The sequence below is a fragment of the Natator depressus genome, chromosome 13, assembly GCF_965152275.1.
Source record: "Natator depressus isolate rNatDep1 chromosome 13, rNatDep2.hap1, whole genome shotgun sequence".
In the NCBI taxonomy this organism is placed as follows: domain Eukaryota; kingdom Metazoa; phylum Chordata; order Testudines; family Cheloniidae; genus Natator; species Natator depressus.
Window position 1 is genome coordinate 419,262 of NC_134246.1, and position 17,827 is coordinate 437,088.

The 17,827-nt window shown below is 56.9% G+C and overlaps 1 protein-coding gene across 5 annotated transcripts in view; it reads left to right on the plus strand.

The window, feature by feature from the left end:
- Positions 1 to 990: 990 nt before the first annotated feature.
- CDH22 (cadherin 22) overlaps positions 991 to 17,827 on the plus strand; it is a 201,429-nt gene continuing 184,592 nt past the window's right edge. For 2 of the 5 annotated variants that reach the window (XM_074969687.1, XM_074969685.1), the window contains exon 1: positions 994 to 1,129. The gene's annotated coding sequence lies outside the window, so the exon portion shown is untranslated. Of the gene's footprint in view, positions 1,130 to 9,069; positions 9,197 to 17,827 lie in introns of those variants that run through there. The other 3 variants (XM_074969688.1, XM_074969690.1, XM_074969686.1) reach the window with 3 other exon arrangements.

The following is a 17,827-nucleotide window of genomic DNA, read 5'->3' on the forward strand; positions in this document are numbered from 1 at the left end:
GTATGGCCATCCGGCCAGGCTACGCTGAGGAAAGCTGGCTTGGCTTGGGGCAGGTTTGGAGAGCTGCCAACTCTCGTGATCTTGTCACGAAGGCTGCGGCTGTACAGGATCGAAATCGGTCTCTGGTGAGACGCGGCTGCGCCCTGACTGAGCAGATGGCGGCGTCCTGCAGTTCCGGCTGCCACCAGCAGAGGCTGCCGCTCCCCAGCTGGGTGCTGCAGGGCCCGGCTGCCCAGGGTGGATCCTGGGCCCTGGGAGAGGTGGGTGTTGGCCGCCCACCTGCACCGAGCCCAGAGCAAGGGGAGGCGGGAGCCCGGGAGGGTGCCCCTTGGAGCTCCCCCTCTGCCTGGCGCTGAGCCTGGCCCGCATCTCGGGGCCCCCTCGGCCTCGTGCGTGGAGCCTGGCCTGCCCCCAATGTGGTGAGCGGCTTTGCCGTATTGCCCCAGCCGTGTTCTGAGCACTTGGCTGCTGGCCCTGCTGCTCCCTCAGAAAGGCTGCACGTGGATACAAGGGTCGGCTGAGTATGCATGACAGTGGAGGGAGGGCTGGCTGGCTGGCTGGACGGGGAGATGGATAGCCAGCCAGCCAGCCAGCCATGGACAGTGGATGGAGGTTTCAATTAATGGGCGCTGGCTCTGTCACCAGAGTGGGGAGTCACAGAGCTCGTCCCACTCTTCTGCAGCTGGATCCATTGCTCCAGCAGGGGAGCGGCAGCGGGGTTCAGAGCGTAGGGAGAGCAGGCGGCATGGGCTTCTCAGCGAGGCATTCCCACAGAAACACCTGCTCCCTATTACAGAGCTTGGCAGTGTCAGGCAACTCAGAGCCCCCCCCCCCCCCCCACACTCTTGCTCCCACTAACCTCAGCTAAGCTCAGTGTCTCCCTCTCCCCGCTCACAGGTGAAAGAAACCCTGCAAAGCAAAGGCTGCAGCGAGAGAGCCCAGCAAGGAATGGCCTGAAAGCAGCACAGCTCCCTGCTGTGCATTCTCCTGAAGTCCCTCTCTGGAGCGACTCCAGCCCTAATGGAGCAGAGAGCAACTTCTGGCCTTTGGCAGACAGCCTAGGAAAGACAAATCCACCAGGAGGCACTGGCTGTCAGGGGAGGGCTCAGCGTCTTCTGGCCAGCAGGAGGTAATGTGGGGATGAGAGCAGAGGCTCTAGCCACAGGGGAAACTCCCTGCTACTCCAGGAACGGCCTCTCCTGGCAGGAGTACTGCCTCCGGGGAGCTCCTAGCTACTCCGGACTTTCCCAGCGGGGACCAGGGCAGCAGGGACGGCTGGGGCGCTCCCAGCGGGGACCAGGGCAGCAGGGACGGCTGGGGCGCTCCCAGCGGGGACCAGGGCAGCAGGGACGGCTGGGGCGCTCCCAGCGGGGACCAGGGCAGGAGGGATGGCTGTAGCGCTCCCAACGGCTCCAATCTCTTCTCCCAGCAGCAGCCTCCTTGAGGTTGGAGGTCTGAGAACCAGAGGAGGAAATCCCAGTAAAGTGTTTTTATCTTGTTGTGTTAACAAGAGCAGTGGAGGGAGATAATCTCAGTGTTTGTGAAGCAGGGAGATTTTTTCAGAGAAAATGGCAAATTTCCATCCCGTGTCGGGAGGCCCTGTTTCTTTTCTGATATTTCTTTAGTTGTTCATGTCACGGCCCTTCAGTCTGAGCAGTTTTTCAAATGTGCTGTGGAGATGAAACGCCAGGGAAAGCTGCTCAAGATCATGTTGGGAAAGCTTTTAACTTTCAACTGCTACAGACAAAGGCACCCAGAGAGAGGGAGAACACGGGGATTGGGAAGAGACAGAGAGAAGGAGTAAAAAGAGAGAAGGGAGAATAGACACGTGAAAGAGGCAGAGCAGAGAAGACAAATCACAACAAAACCGAGACAGAAAGACAACAGGTGAATGGTAGAAAGAGAGAAAAGAGGCCGAGATGGAGAGAATAAAGAGACGGGCGTGGAGCCCAGGGAGTGGGGAAGGAGGGCTAGAATGAAGGGAGAGCACCGCAGACTGGGAAGAGTGAGAAAATACAAAGGTAGCTATTCGAAGGGTAGTATGGATCAATGAGGGGGATAAACAGTGAGAGAGAAGCCAGATGGGGATGAAATCCCCTTAGAGCTAAAGGGGAAGGCAGCAGATTCCGAGGGAGACTGAGGAGGGTTTCAGCCATTCTGAGAATTAAAGAGGTGGCATGAAAGTGGAAGGGAAATGCCAGCAAGGGAAGGGAATGTGGACAGGCTTCAGATGGAAGAGGGAAAGAGGAATTCAAGGACAGAGGGAGCCTGGAGGAACCCCACCGAGGGAGCAGCATGTGGAAGGCCAGTTCACCCTGGAAAGCAGAGTCCTGGGGCTGGGTTCTGCTCTTCCCATCCCTTTCCCTTCTTGTGCCTTTCTCCCATGGCGCTCCGGGTGGTCCTGGCCTGCTCTCCAGTCTGAGCTATTCATCTCCAATCTCAGGACATTGTCTGTACATCTCTCCTGAGTGTTGGAAATTCCAGCCATCCTGGAAGGGGCTGTAATAAAACCCCTGCTCGGTGTCTGGGGTCAGATGAGCTTGGCCTCAGGCCGACCAGCCCTTGGCTGTGTAGAGAAGACCTGGGACAGGGCCCTGGCTAGCTGTGCCAAGTTCCTGTAGAGAGTCAAAGAGAGAGGAGTCCAGCCCCGCCAACAGCAGCGCTTGTCACCCCATACTCGGTGGGGATGGGTCTGTGGAATAGAAATAAACATCACCCTGCTGCAGAGAGTGAGCAAAGGTGGGGCTGGAGGTCCAAGCACTGCAGAAATGGGGCAGAGCACCTGCAGTCAAATGCCCATGGGCTTCCACCTCTCACCTAGCCTGCTGGCCACTGGACATGGGCTTGCACTGCCCCTCCCCTGTGCCCACTGTCCAGATGGAGGGTGTCCCTGGCCCCGAGAGGAGGCTTCCTACCCCCTGACAGGTGGTGAGGGGGTATTATGAGAGCTCCCTCCATGCATGACACGTGTTGTGCAGACCTCAGCATTTGTCAGGCACTTTGATGAGACCAGTGGGCCCAGCTGTCTGTACAGCAGGCAGGGGTGAGGACAGCCTGATTCCAGGCACCGTGGAGGGGGTGGACATCCCTCGGGCTGTGGCCTGGGCACTCTGGGTTGGGAGTTAGTGTTTGTTGGGACACAAACTTCACAGCCCCCCTCAGGGAGGCAGGTCCCTGCTGGCAGACCCCAGAGGCAGCACAGAGCTCCAGACTGTTCTGTTGTGACGTGCCCTTCCTGAGCCTCGCTCACGGCCTGTGCCCTGCATGCCAGGAAGCCTCTCTCTGGCTTCCTGAACTCCCGCAGGGGTTATGGCTCCCAACTCATCCCGCCCCTCTCCCTTTGGCTCTGAGATGCGCAGACCCCCTGTAGTCAGCAGCACTGACCCTGCTCAGAAGCTGGTGCTGCAAGAGGCACGGACTCCATTGGTGCGCTGCTGACCCAGCACCCCAGCACGGGGCCAGGAGTGCTGTGATCCTGGAGGACCCTCAGCTCCCGACCAGTTGAGATCAGTAAAGATCCCCTGCCGGCTGTCAGCGCCTGTGTCCTGGCCAGAGCCTGACGGGTGGTTACACTGAGCTCCCTACAGTTCATGGGCAGTTTCAGCTGCACCCAGGTTTCTTCTTCACTTCTTGTTGTAAACTGTTGGGTCGTGTAACTGTCTGCGGTTCAACGGCACCATGCTCGCCTCAGGGCTGGCGGCTTTTCAGCCTAAAAACGAACTATTCCTGTTTGTCAGTGCCCTGGCTCTGTGCAGCCTGATAGAAACTCGGCGGTGTGACTTCTGCTGGGCTGGGCTGGGCGGGGGTGGAGGGAAACAGCGCCCAGAGAAGTCCCTGAGTTTTGCAATTGTTACTTTGACTCCCACTCGGCTTTGGCGCGCCTTGTGAGGAGTTAGTTCACCCCCACGCGCAGCTTGGCTGGGACTACAACCGTCTTAGCACTGGGTCTGCCCGTGGAGGGCTGCCAATGTCTAGTACTGGCTGTAGGGCTGCCCATTGCCCTTGGCCTGTATGGAGCTGTCTGAGCGATGGGACAGTGGGGCAGAACGCGACAGGCTGGCACTGGATGGGGGTGCTGAGGGAGGCAGTGTGGGGGAGGGGAACACCGGGATGGGCTGTGGGGGAGGGTGGATGCGGGTGCATGGGGGGCCATGTGGGGGATGGAGGATAGGGGGGCCATGTGGGGGATGGATCTCCAGGATGGAGTGTGGGGGGCCGTGTGTGGGGGATCCCCAGATGGGTGTGGGGAGGGAGGATGCAGGTGCATAGGGGGGCTGTGTGAGGGATGGAGGATGGGGGTGCATGGTGGCCGTGGGGGGAATCCCTGGATGGGGTGTGGGGAGGATGGGAGTGCATGGGGGCCGTGTGGGGGGGATCCCCGGATGGGTGTGGGGAGGGAGGATGGGGGTGCATAGGGGGGCTGTGTGAGGGATGGAGGTGCATGGGGGGCCGAGTGGGGATAGAGGATGGGGGTGCATGGGGGGCCGTGTGGGGGTGGAGGATGGGGGTGCATGGGGGCCGTGGGGGAATCCCTGGATGGGGTGTGGGGATGGAGGATGGGGGTGCATGGGGGCCGTGTGTGTGGGATCCCCGGATGGGTGTGAGGGATAGAGGATGGGGTGCATGGGGGGCCGTGTGGGGAGGGAAGATGGGGGTGCATGGGGGCCCGTGGGGGGATCCCCGGATGCGGGTGTGGGGCGTGGCACAAAGCCCCCCGTTCCCTGCGCCGCCGGCCGACCCCGGCCGGAGCCCCGCGAGAGCCCCGGCCGCGCTGCGCGTCTCCAGCAGGGGCCGGGCCGGGCCGGGCCGGGCCGAGCCGAGCCGGGCCGGGCCGGGGCGGGGCGGGGCGGGAGGCGGCTCTCCCCGCCCCGGCGCCCCAGTCACACTCCAGCCGCGCCGCTCGCTCTGCCGGCTCGGCACCGGGAGCCGGGCTGCGCTGGCCGCGAGCGGCTCCGGCCGGTCCCCTGCCGGCTGCGGGCCATGCCCCTTCCCCCAGCCCGCGCCGGAGCCGCCGGCAGGAGCCGCCGCCCGAGGTAAGAGCCGCGGACGGGGACGGGGCTGGAGCCGGAGCCGGAGCCGGAGCCGGAGCCGGAGCCGGAGCCGGGCGCTGCCGGGGCGCAGAGCGAGCGCTGCCCGCCGGCTCCTGGGGCTGCAGCCCGGGCAGGCGGCGGGGTCCGGGGCGGCGGGTCGCCCCGTGCCAGGCCCCCTCTGAGCAGAGGGGCGAGGAGAAGCCCAACTTCCGCGGCTCGCCCCTCGCTGCAAACTTTCCTGCCGCTCCAGGCTGGGTCCCCCCCGCTCCGGGCAGAGCCGGGGCTGCGGGCCAGGGCTCGGGTCCTGGGGGCTGCTTGGGCGGGGCCGAGCCGTGAGGTTTGGGGGCCTGGGGCCGTTGCAGTGAATCTTGGGCTGGATCGGGTTTAAAGCCCTTTGGTGACTCCCCTGAGCCCTGTTCGAGGGGCTGTGGGGCTGGGCTCATTCCCCCAGCTGCAGTGCTCAGAGGGGCCTCACTGGGCAAAGAACTGGGCACAAACTCATCTGCTTTACATCCTCCTGCTCGAGTCACTGGGCTGATGCTGCCGTTACAGCATGCGGCAGGGCCCTAACGCCCCAGCCTGGGCTTGGCGGGGTCATGGTGGGTTAGGGTCTGTGCCCCGGCGCGGCTTGGCAAAGGGCTGTCACTCTGCACACCCTGGGATCCGAGCTGGGTGGTACTGGAAACCCCAGTGACCCTTGCCACCTTCCTAGGCTGTCCAGGCGCCATTGCAGCCCTGGACTCAGGGAACGAGGCCTCCTGGGGGTCCGGCTGGAGCCGGAGCTGTGGCAGTGACTTCGGGAAGCTGGAGTGACTGTAAAGCAGATCAGCCGTTCTCTGTCCTGTGACTGGGCAGGGCCCCCTCTCCAGGTACTTGCCCTGTACAATATGTACATGACAACGGGGAGATCGTCACAAGTGTCTCTGTCAGTCCTAGGGATTCCTAGAGCACCCCTCGCTGCAGTATCTAGGCACTCCGATGGCTGCAGCTCACCCCACGCCAATGTTACCCTTAAAAGAAACCATTCGAGATTCCTTTAGTCATGTTTGTTCTTCGCTCTTGTCTAAACGTGGAGAGTTAAATGACCTATTTATTCACATGACCAGGATCAGGCCAGCCCCTGCCAGCAGCCACCAGGAGATTGGTACATTTGCCCTTTCTCAAGGAGCCCCTGCTAACCGCAGGCTGCTGTATGCACCAGGGTCTCCCCTGTTGCCTTTCGGCAGAGCCAGGGCTCGCTCGCTCGCTCTCAGTGGAGCCACGTTTTCTCATAAACTAAAAATAACTGTACTGAAACAGGCGCTCTCCTCCTTTAAAATGTGGCTCCCAAATGCCCAATAGGCATCTCTGCCAAGACCGTCTGGGAGCATGTGCTGTAACCAGCAAACACCTGGGAAAGGTTTTGCTTGTCCTTTGCGTCCAGCTCCTGCCGCTCGTTTGGGGCCCAATACCGTAAAGCACTGAGTGCCTCCCATGTAGCATGCCTCCGCCCGGAGCCCTAACCGTGAGAGACCCAGGCAGTACCCCCAGATGCCACAAGGGGACGGGGTGGCAGCCCAACGCTGCCTCTTGTTCACTTGTGCCCTTCTGAATGTTCCTTAAAGTTAGTTTTTTCCTCCTTTTTAATGTGTTTTTAAATTAACACCGGTTACGGAACCAGTTATGTGAATAGCAGCAAGCATGGGCTAAGCGCTCGTGTGACGTTCAAACCAATGAACCACAAGGCAGTACAGTTTGAGAGTCAGGACAGAGTATGAGACTGTTTGGGGTGAAGTGAGCTGCTCCCTCCTGCTCTGAGGGTACTTGGATGGCCTGGGGAATGAGAGCGGCAACACTCGGCTCTCTGCGTGCCTTGCAGGTACAGCCTGAGCTGTCATTTCTGTTCTCCTGGGGAAATTTCAAATGCAAACTATTTCTCCAGGACACGTTTCAATCGCACATGAGAGCCTGATATTTACAGAGTGTTTGAAACCTGCAGACTCTAGTTTAATAGATTGTGGACTCTGTTTTCCAGGAAGCTCAGCTTAGATGCAGCATCAGATTGTGCTGAGGTTTCTCTCATAAAACCTGCAGATGCTCCCCTACCTCCTTTATCTAGAGAGCAAGTGCAGCAGGCCCTTCTCAGAGTTACAGATTTTGGCCATTTTGCATACATTTTCAAAGTCCCCCAATAAGCTGTTCCTCCAGACTGGCTGATTTTAGAGTTTTATACAGTAAAAGCAGGGAATGAGAGAGTCTTGCATGTTTCTTTCTGGGCTGAGATCTTGCTGGCTGTGTTCCAGCTCCAATGGTGTTTTTCTGTCTCTGTGACAAACCCCTGGAAATGCTGACATGGTCTCGAGTTGATGACTATAGCATGAAGCGCAGAGTCCACCGAAAGCTGAACAAGGTAGATCAAATTCTGCCCCGATTTACAGGCTGTGCCACTCCGTTGGGCTCAATGAGATTGAGAACAGAGTCATCCAGACTGGGTTCCTTGCAGGAATTGTTGGGTTGTCAACAGTTCACAGTATGTGTTTAAGAAAAAAAATCACAGTTTGATATACAGTAAATACCAGCTTTGCCCCTGCAATACAAATCAAACACTTGCCCTTTGCTTTTGGTGCCTGATACTGTGCAGTGGGAGACGTGGATTTTAAACTCCAGACTGCGGAGTCACCAGTGAAATCAGGCCAATTTTAAAACTTTCTTTTACGTGAAATTATCAAATGTCACAGAAACTATGTCAAAAGGCCTTTGTCAGGTGAAAGAGAATGTATAAAAATAAAATTCCCTACCTCTGTTTCAAACAACACCTGAGGCTATTAAAACTGAGTATTTAAAACATCTACAGACCCAGTCCTGCAAATCGTCACTCAACCGAATAAGGATTTTCAGGATCAGGGTTTAATTGACTGTTTACCATGTATGCTGTTTTGTTATTTGGGGATTTATTTGCACTTGGACAATGAAAATAGACTAGTTTGAAATATACTAGAAACTGATTTTAAATAAAAGTAAAACACTTTCATCTTCTTAGGCACTAGCCCAAAGCAGCAGGATTTGGGTTGCAAAGGAGCCAGAGGAAATCTTTGCTTGTTTGAAAAACCATTTCATGTCCATTGACACTTAATACCTCCATGCAAATAAAAATAAAGAGTTTTTCAAGCCTCTCTGAAGAAAACCCAAGTTTTAGGTCAAATTTGACTTGCCATTGTCCCTTTAAATTATAATTACAGAATTTTCAAAAAGAAAAGGAGTACTTGTGGCACCATAGAGACTAACCAATTTATTTGAGCATAAGCTTTCATGAGCTACAGCTCACTTCATCGGATGCATAAAAGTGGAAAATGCAGTGAGGATGTTTTTATACACACAGACCATGAAAAAATGGGTGTTTATCACGTCAAAAGGTTTTCTCTCCCCCCACCTCACTCTCCTGCTGGTAATAGCTTATCTAAAGTGATCACTCTCCTTACAAATACTCTCGCCTTTTCAAACACGGGCTTTCAGAATGCAGAAAGTATTATTTGAAATGTGTAGAGACACTGGTCTAAGGATGGAGCATTGTGGCCATACTTGCTTTTCTCCTGTATTGGCCTTTACGTATTTGTACATATCGTATGGAGCGTGCGAGCATAAGTAAGTTTTATACCTGTGTAGTTCTCATCGTGTGTGTGTGTGTGTGTGTGTATATATATATATGCAAGTGTATTTTATGTATCTATGTAATAATGTCACCAAATAAATGTCTGTGCGTGTGCTGACCTATAGTTTAATTATGTCGGTTTATAAGGAATAATGTTTCAAGGGTACATGTACCTATAGGATTCCTTGCATTGGGTGTGTAGATTGTACAATCTATATAGTGTGTGTGACTGGCTTGCTGTTCCCTGGATCTCTGCTCCGTCTCTGGGATCGGTTTGTTGTGTGGCTTCTGGGGGAAGGGTGGTTAGTTGGAGGGGTGCGTGGACCAGCCTTATGTCCTTGGTCCTAGACTTGGAATGTTCTTTGCTTCCCAGGTTTAGATGGCATTGTCCTGTGCTGTGCTCTGAGCTGGCGGTGGCAGCTCAGCCAGGCATTGTGACTGTGCCTCTCCAGCCAGGAGGGGAGACAGGAGCACTCGGTCTGCTTCCTTTCCCGAGGGTGACTGACTGACTGACTGACCAGCACAGGCTGTGCCCCAGGTATCTCCTCAGGGAGCTGGAGGTGGGAGGGAGATGGGGGTCGGTGACTTCCTTTGCTTTCTGGATCTTCCTGCAGCATTTGATTTTTCACCCAGGGCAGCTGTCCCCAGGAAGGCTTTGTTTCCCTTCGTTTTCTTGTGCAGTTGGACTTTGTTTGGGGTTAGTGACTGTATCAGCCCTGGCTCTGCCTCAGCACAGATGGAGTCTGTGTTTTGCCTGCTTGGTTCAGCCGCAAGGAGCGTCCATCAGCCAGTCTCGGCTCGGGTGCAGGGAGGTTGGTTTGCGGGGTGCTAGGTGCTTGTTAACATTAATGCAGTGCAGGTGCCTACTGCCTGCTCACCCCTGCAGGGATTTTACATCTTCTGAGGCTTCAGATTTGTTTGTTGGAGTTCTGTGCTGAGGGCTGGGCTGGGGCATGTAAAGCCAAAGACACTGATCCCATCGGCAGTCACCACAGGGATCCCTTGCTCCAGGATTTAGATTCTTTGTTACATTTAATCATGACTTTTTATTATTTGCAAAGCCTGTAAAAAGAGCCAGGGAAATGTGCAGGGACATCACGTTCCAGTCGTTTTATCTTCTCCTCTGCAGGGGTCTGGATTACAGGGACTGTTCCAGACTCTCCCTGGGCTGTCTTTGTGTCTCCTTCCTTGTCTGTTTCTTTCTGTCAGTCTCTGCCCCGTGCTGTGCTGAGGTGCAGGGAGCAGGCTGGTTGCGGAGTGGCCCTGTGCGGTGCTGGAGTTTATCCTGGTTAATACGTCCCAAGCCTGCGGGTTGGGCAGCCACATGGGGGGCTCTCTGCTGCCTCCAGGTTCTCCTGAGCTTTGTTTTTCCACCTGCTCCATGTCAGGGGAGCTAAGTGCCCAGTGTTCTCCCTCTGGTCGGGGAATTTCACGGTGGGCAGCAAAGGTGGGGAATTTGCCTATGGGAGGTTTGACCTTTCCCGAGCCTGGCTGGGACCCCATAGAAGGAGGCGAGGGGTCTCCCACCTCCTCTGCTGAAGCCATAGGTGCTCCTCAAAGGTACTGGAGAGCCCCAGGGTAGGTCTCACATGGGCCCTTGCGAGAGACTGCCATTACGGGGAGCAACATTCAGGAGCTGGCTGCACGGCAGGGGGGAGGTGCTGTTACTGTGGAGCTCGCATCGCTGGGAGCAGCTCCAGGCAGGGGCATCACCTAGAGCGGGAGAAGCACCTGAGTGAGGGGGGATTCCCTGTATGCAGGGACGAGTCTTGGGGTGACTGTCACCCAAGTGAGAGCACTTACACGCAGGCTGAATTTTAGTTTCAACTGTCAGTTTTTACAGTGTGTGATTGTTGCATCTATCAGCCAGCGCGGCCCCCCTCCCACAAGCCTCCTTGTATCTGTGAGCTAGCATGGCCCCCCTCCCACAAGTCCCCAGTGTATCTGTGAGCCAGTGCCGTCCCCTTGCCTCTGACCCCCCACCCCTGGGTATCTGTGAGCCAGCATCTTTCCCCCGCCCCTTGGGGTGTCACAATGATGGGGATGAACTAGTGGTCAGGGCACTAACCTAGGACCTGGGAATTGAACCCAGGTCTCCCTTCTCTGCCGCAGACGGCCTATGAGACCTTGGGCCCATCCCTTAGCCTCTGTGCCCCAGCCCCGACTATACAATGGGGATACCTGGCCGCATAGAGCTGTGGGGATACGTACATTGAAGACAGCGAGGTGCCCAGATCCTGCAGTGACAGGGGCTATAGAAGCATCCGTGAGAAAAACACACAAGGGAAGCCACCTGCACCCCAAGCTGTCTGGATCCAGATTCCCTGTACTTGATTCATATCATGCTGATTGCCAGAGTTTAGCCGGTCAGACCTGGCTGTGACAGGTGACCACTGCCCCGCAGACCCTGCAGGATTTGCTGTCAGGAAAACGCGTTACACTTGGCCTTGGAGTTCCTGTCCCTGTCATTAGCTCGTAGCAGGGTGGCGCTGCCATGTCCCAATTGCACAGCCCCGCCTACAGCTGGCCTGGGCCACGTACATGAGACAAAGGCTGAAGGCGGAAGTGCTGGATGAAGTGCTCTTGGATCGTGTAGAGTGCATCCTGCAGGCCTGGCCTTGCAGCCAGAGGGAGGGCTGTTGCAAATGGAGCCGGTGCTCAGGTGCAGGCTACAACATTCATTGCAACATCATGTCAGTTTGTCCCCTTCCCAGGACTTTTTAGCCAATAGGAACCCAGTCTCTGGGTAGACTCCACTTTAGCTCCTCTCCAGCGAAGCCGTTAGTTAGGCACTTTGCCCAGAAGTATCTCTAAAGTCTAACAGGTGTGGACAGACAGGTCTGGCGCTCAGTGGGAGAGTGTACTCCGGTGTCTGGCCCCGGAGGTTGGCCAGGGGTCCAGGTGAGGATCCCATTCCAGTGGCTGGGCTCAGTCTCTGCTGAGCAGTGTTGCTGCTGGGGAAGCAGAGTGTGTTTGGGCGATGGGATGGAGCCTGGGGGAGTGCCTGCCGGCTGTGCACCTGCTGGGCAGAGCTGAGAGCCTCCTGCTTGCATAGCTGGAAAGGTGTCTCCGGGGCCCCAGAGCACAAGTACTTGGGGCTTGATCATTATGTGACGAAGCGGGACTGTTCTTAATGTTTCCTCTGAATATTGTGGGGTGCCTCAGTTTCCCCTGTGCAGTTCTTAAGTATCTAGGTAGTGGGATAAGGGTGTATGATTATTGCAGAGCCCGAGAGGGCAGGTGTGTGCAGGGGTCTGGACACAGAGAATGGCCGACACCCTGTTTCCTGGCAACTGATGGCCTGGGCCCTTCCCCCCTGCAAGGTGAGAGCTAAAGGGGTTGGAGAACAAAGGAAAAAGGTGACCTTCTGGCCCGGAAAGGGACAAAGCCCAGGGGAGGGGGGGCTGGAGAGGGTTTCAGTTTGGGTTTGACTGGGGACATGGAGTGAAGGGCAGACGGGGTTGTCTGGCTCACTGCCCCCCAAAATGGACCCAGCTGAGGGGTCCGGTTCTCTGCATCTACAAGCTCTGTGTTAGACCATGTTCCTGTTGTCTAATAAACCTTCTGTGTTACTGGCTGGCTGAGAGTCACGTCTGACTGCGGAGTTGGGGGGCAGGACCCTCTGGCTTCCCCAGGAGCCCCGCCTGAGCGGACTCGCCGGGGGAAGTGCACGGAGGGGCAGAGGAGGCTGAATGCTCCGAGGTCAGACCCAGGAAGGTGGAAGCCGGGTGAGCTGTGTGTCCTGCAGACAGGCTGCTCACAGAGAGGAGACTTCCCCAGAGTCCTGACTGGCTTCGCAGGGAGCAGTTCCAGAGCATCGCCTGGGGACTCTGTGACACATGAGAACAGAGATAATTGGCAGGGACGAGCCTGGGGCAGGTTCTGTGCTGCACAAGGGATCACCAGGCCCAGAGGCCATTGCTGTGGGTTACTGGCCACTCGAGCTGTGTGCGAGGTTGTTCGTCGCTGCAGAGCCAGGTGATCGCTGTTGCACGTGCCTGGTCTCTTTCTGCCCGGCCCCCTCGCTGTCGTTCTGTTGTCGTTTCCCCTCCAGCCCCAGACACATCCACAGAGTTTAAGGAAAGGGATTTTGTGCCCCCACCCCCAACTCTTTTCTCTGGTTAGTTTCGCCTCGCTCCACTGCCAGCTCCACTGCCAGTGCTGGGAGCTCTTCGTTAATCTCACCCTAATTAACTGCAGCTGGCAAAGTTAATGACGGTAGGTGACGGGGAACCTGGGGGCCTCAACTCACCTGAAGTTGCTGATGACCACATGCCTTCAGCACTTCGAAAACCAGCCAATCACGTGAAGTGAACGGTGTCACCATAGAAACGGCTCAGCCAGTAACAGCAGCGTCCAAATAACCAAACCGACTTTAGCGGAGGAGCGTGTAGACGTGGGCAGAGACACGCATGCAGATCCAAGTGGACTGAGGTGCCCAGACAGACCTACGCAGACAGATGCACGTACCCCAGCATGGCAGCAGCAGCAGCTGGAGGAGAAAACGAACGACCGTGGAGCTTCCCCGAGGCTCGGCTTACAATACGACCTCAGGGTGATAAGCAGGGAGCCCAGCGCGGGACCTGTGCACCCTTGGCACTGACAGTGGCCTGGTAGTTCTCTTCTAGGGATAAACCTCTGTCAGCCAGAAACCACCAGAGCCCTGCTCTGGGTGAGAATGCAGCCTGGGCTCTCACTGTGTGCTTGAGCAGCGTCAGCCCCCCTGCAGAGGCGAGCAGCTTGTTCCAGCCCACTGGTCCCTCTTCCCCTGCCTCCTCTACTGGGCTGTGATAAGCATGGCCTGGGCAAGTGAGCCGCAGCCTGCAGAAACTGGGTTCCACAGCTGGGGGCGTGGGCAGTGGGCCAGGGGTGGCCCTGGGAGACAGGAGCCTGGGAGGGAGGCCTCAGACTTGTGGGGAGGAGAATGATCCCAGGAGTGCGGTGGGAGCAGGGGAGGCAGAAGCAATTGAAGCCTGTGAAGAGAGAGGCCCCCATGTCCCCTGCCACCTGCAGCCCTTGGCTCCAGGCTCGCTCCTTCCAGGATGCTGGCTTCTCTCTGGTGGTTTGAGTCCGTCTGTCCGGCCCTTGGGAGGTCTGAGTGAATAGCGACAGGCAGGCCCAAGGGTTGAGTCTATCACCGGCCCAGAAGAGCATGCTGACTCGAGGGTCTCTCCCTTCCCTTGCTTTACCCCTGGGGAGACTGCCGCCCCTGTGGACCAGGCCCTTGGCCTGTCATGCCTCTTCCCCATGACAGACTAGGAGGGAAGCTCCTTGATAGTCTGATGGGGCCTGAGCGTGGAAGCGAATGCCCCTGCTTGTGGGTAAGCTCCAGAGCAGCTGGGCTTGGGGGGGGGCTCTCTTGTCCTTCACCCCCATTTCCCTTCCTCTTGTGCAGCATGCATTCCCCAGCAAGTGTTTTCAGCCATCTGATAGATGGCTTTGGGGATTATCTGCCCCCGTTCCTATGGCAGCTGCTTCCTGGAGTCCCAAATCCGCACCGCTGGTTTTCAGTGATCCCTGTCACTGGCGATTGCACCCCAACTGTGAGTGTGTCCCTCCCCCGGGGGACGTCTTGCAGCCCAACTCTACTGCTTCCCATGCTCTCCTCCCCCAGGCCAGTGCGCCTGTCACACCTAAACCAGCAGCACTTGGAAGGGAGCCAGTTTCAGAACATGAGTTAAAAATAGCGTCAGACCCTATTCCTCCAACTGACCCTGCTGAGCTTCCTCCCAGGCCCCCATGCTCCTGGACCCCCCTGCCAGTTTTCCTGGTTTTCCAGTCATCTAGAAATGCTTTCTCTGCCTTGTTGCTGTGTGAGACTTCCAGACAAACAGGGAGACACTTTGCCTGGCGTGCAGGGCCCCAGTGATGCTGGCTCCAGCCACGCCTGCCATGTGCACAAAAGTGAGTAGTGGGGGAGAGGTTTCTCTTTCCTCTCCTGTTGTCAGAGTCTGGGGGTTGGTTGGAACAGTAGTAGGGAAGCACTGGGGGGTTATGTTGAGCATGTCCCTTTAACCCCTTGTGGGGGGCTTCTCCCTTGTCAAAATGTCCTGTTGGATTTCATAGGGAAATAACAGGTTGGGTTCAATCGTAGTTAAACAGATGCCATAGAATGTCAGGAATGACCTCTCTGCTCCAGGTTTGGAAAGTGTTTATAAAATCCTTCCTGTGACTCTGATGCTTCTGTTGGGTCATGGTGCCTTTCTGGGCAAAACTTCTCTTCCAGCATTGCTGATGGAAGAGCCAGGGCATGATCTCCCTGCTCCTCTGCTGTGTCTCCCCTTCTGCAGCCAGGACATTCATAATAAAAGGCCCTTCTGTGCTGTGTTCGTGCTCCCAGATCTGCCCCACGGTGCCCTGCGCAGCAGCAGCCGTCTGCTGCTTGGCCAGGTGTGCTTCAGGAAACTGAGTACCCATCAGGCACATGGGCACAGAGCGACTCCTTGCTCCAGGCCTTGCCATTTGGCCCCGGGGGCACCCAGCACCTGCAGCTGACAGGGCAGATTCTTGCATTTCTTCACCCCAATCTCTTGCTGAGGAGCTGTGAGTTTTGGACTTTTCAAGGAGGCCATGGGCCCTTTCCCTGCATCTCATGCACCAGCAGAGGGAGCTGCTTTTCCTCATTTCATACACAGGCTGACATGCCAATTAATGTATTAATTTGCAAGGGACAGTCAGAGGTGAGACTTGAACTCTGGTCCTCAAACAGGCCAGGTGAAGGTTGTGCCAGTCCCACTAAGCTGTGTGTGCGCCTCGCTAAGCTCTGTGTGCACCTCACCCCAGTGCCCCTTCCCTGCTTTATCACCACAGCCTGGACTTGGGCTCGTCCTTCAGGCTGGCTCTGGTGCATCCTGGCTTCTTGGGGCTGTGGATATGTGTAATGTGCATGGGGTGCGAGCACTCCCCGTGGCCGTGCATGGGGTGTGGTGTGCATGGGGTGTGAGTGCTCTTCATGGGTATGCACAGGGTGTGAGCACTACTTGTGGGCGTGGTGCAGATGTGCATGGGGTGTGAGTGCTGCCTGTGGGTGTGCATGGGGTGTGAGCGCTCCCCGTGGGTGTGGTGTGGTGTGCATGGGATGTGAGTGCCTCTCTGGGGAGCATATGGAGCAGGCCTTTTGCTTTGCCCAGGCCCAGAAGAAGGATTAGTTGAGGCAGGATGGAGCACATAGTTTGGAGCCGAAGTTGTGGAGTCTGGCACTGTAGCTCTGTCTAGAGAGCTAGCCGCTGTGCTGGCAGACCATGCTGCTATTTCCACCCCTTGGCATTGCTCGGCATTTCTGAGGCACAGAAAGCTGAGTGCAAGCTCTCTGAATGGGCTCAAACTACAGAGTAGCACTTAAGAACTCTGTCCTAATAAGCCATTGACAGGCTCGTTTGGAGAGAGGCTGGTGTCTGGCAGAGACTGACCCCTGGACCTTCAATTCAGAACTGGCGAACAGGGTTTGGGTCCATGTGCCAGTGTGCTTTCGTTAGAGCTGACGACATTGGGGCCATTGCAAGACAGGAGACATCAGCTCACATCCCAAGATCCAAAAGACTCTGCTTCTCAGAATGCTGAGCAAGAGGGGATGGGAATTATCCACAGCCTACTGCTGTCTCTTTCCAGTAAATATCCTTGTGGACATGGTCAGCATTCTTCCTGCAGTCCTTGTCTCGCACCCCCTGCCCTGCTCTGGCATCCGGGCACCCCTCACAGTTCTGCCAGCACAGTGCCTGACAGCCATTGCTGCACCCGCACTTTCCAGGACTCCTGGAACCTGCCTACTGCTGGTCCTGGGAGCATGGGCTTCGAGGTGACTTCCAGCCCTGACTCTGCATTGCGGGACAGTGTTTGGGGGCCTGGCTGCAGTTAGTGTTTTTGAGTGGTAGGCGCGGTGTGACACAGCAGGAAGGGGGGAGTGTTGACCTGGGAATGTGCCCTGGGGATGGGAGACCTGAGAGCCTGTCACCTGAGCCTGGAGGGGGAGGTAACACCTCTTCCCAAGAATGTGGACAGAGGTTGCAGCAGGGAGCCTGCTGGGGGGTTTAGTTTTCAGTTTGGGGCTGGATGGAGGAACACAGGGAACCCCAGGGCTGGGGTCTAAGCTCCCTGCTCACCCAGAAGGACTTGACTGAGGGATCCTGGTTGTATCCACAAGCTCTGTTTTGGACTGTGTTCCTGTTGTCCAATAAACCTTCTGTTTTACTGGCTGGCTGAGAGTCCCAGTGAATCCCAGGAAGAGGGGTGCAGGGCCTGGACTCCCCCACTCTCCGTGACAACTGGTGACAGCGGTGGGATGTACTGCACTCCGTGAACAGCGCTTCCTGCAGTAAGTGACTGGGGAACAGTAAAACGAAGGGGGATTGACGGGGACCAGGCGTGCTGAAGATTCAGAGAGAGACAGTTTCAGGGGGCGGTTAACCCCTGGGAGTGTGTGACCAGCGACAAGGACTTTTGCAGTAACAGGGTCCCCCGGGGGATTGCAGCGAGCGGTCCCAGGGGCGGAGGAGTCTGCAGCTCGACCCTGGCAAAGAGGTGGTGACCTCAAGAAGGCACACGAGGGGTTCTTCCTGGAAACTGTGGAAAGCTGCCCAGGCCTGCGAGTGGCCAGCAGGGAGATGTACGCTAAACGCCTTAAGAGTGACCTGGTGGAGCTGTGCAGGCAGAGGGGGTTGCACATTGGGAGGTCCACCAAGGAACAGCTGATTGCCCAGTTGGAGGAGAGGGATCGTTTGGATGACCTGATCCCTGTCCCTACGGAGAGAGTGCCTTGTTCCCCTGGAGGTGGATGGGAGGAAGGTCAATGGATACTGGGATACGGGCGCGGAGGTGACGCTGGCCCGGCCTGAGGTGGTGGCCCCAGATCGGGTGGTGCCCAACACCTACCTGACCCTGATGGGGGTGGGCGGGACCCCATTTAGGGTGCCCGTGGCAAGGGTACACCTGAAATGGGGGGCCAAGGAGGGCCCCAAGGATGTGGGGGTGCACCACCATTTGCCGACTGAGGTTTTGATGGGGGGAGACCTAGAGGACTGGCCAAGCAAGCCCCAGACCACCCTGGTTGTGACCCGTAGCCAGAGCCGGCGAAGGGCACGCTCCCCAACCTCGGGGAGGGTACCACACCGGAGGCGCAGGACCCTACCCTGGTGGGGAGGGAGCACCGAGAGGCATGGCTCAGAGATGTTGT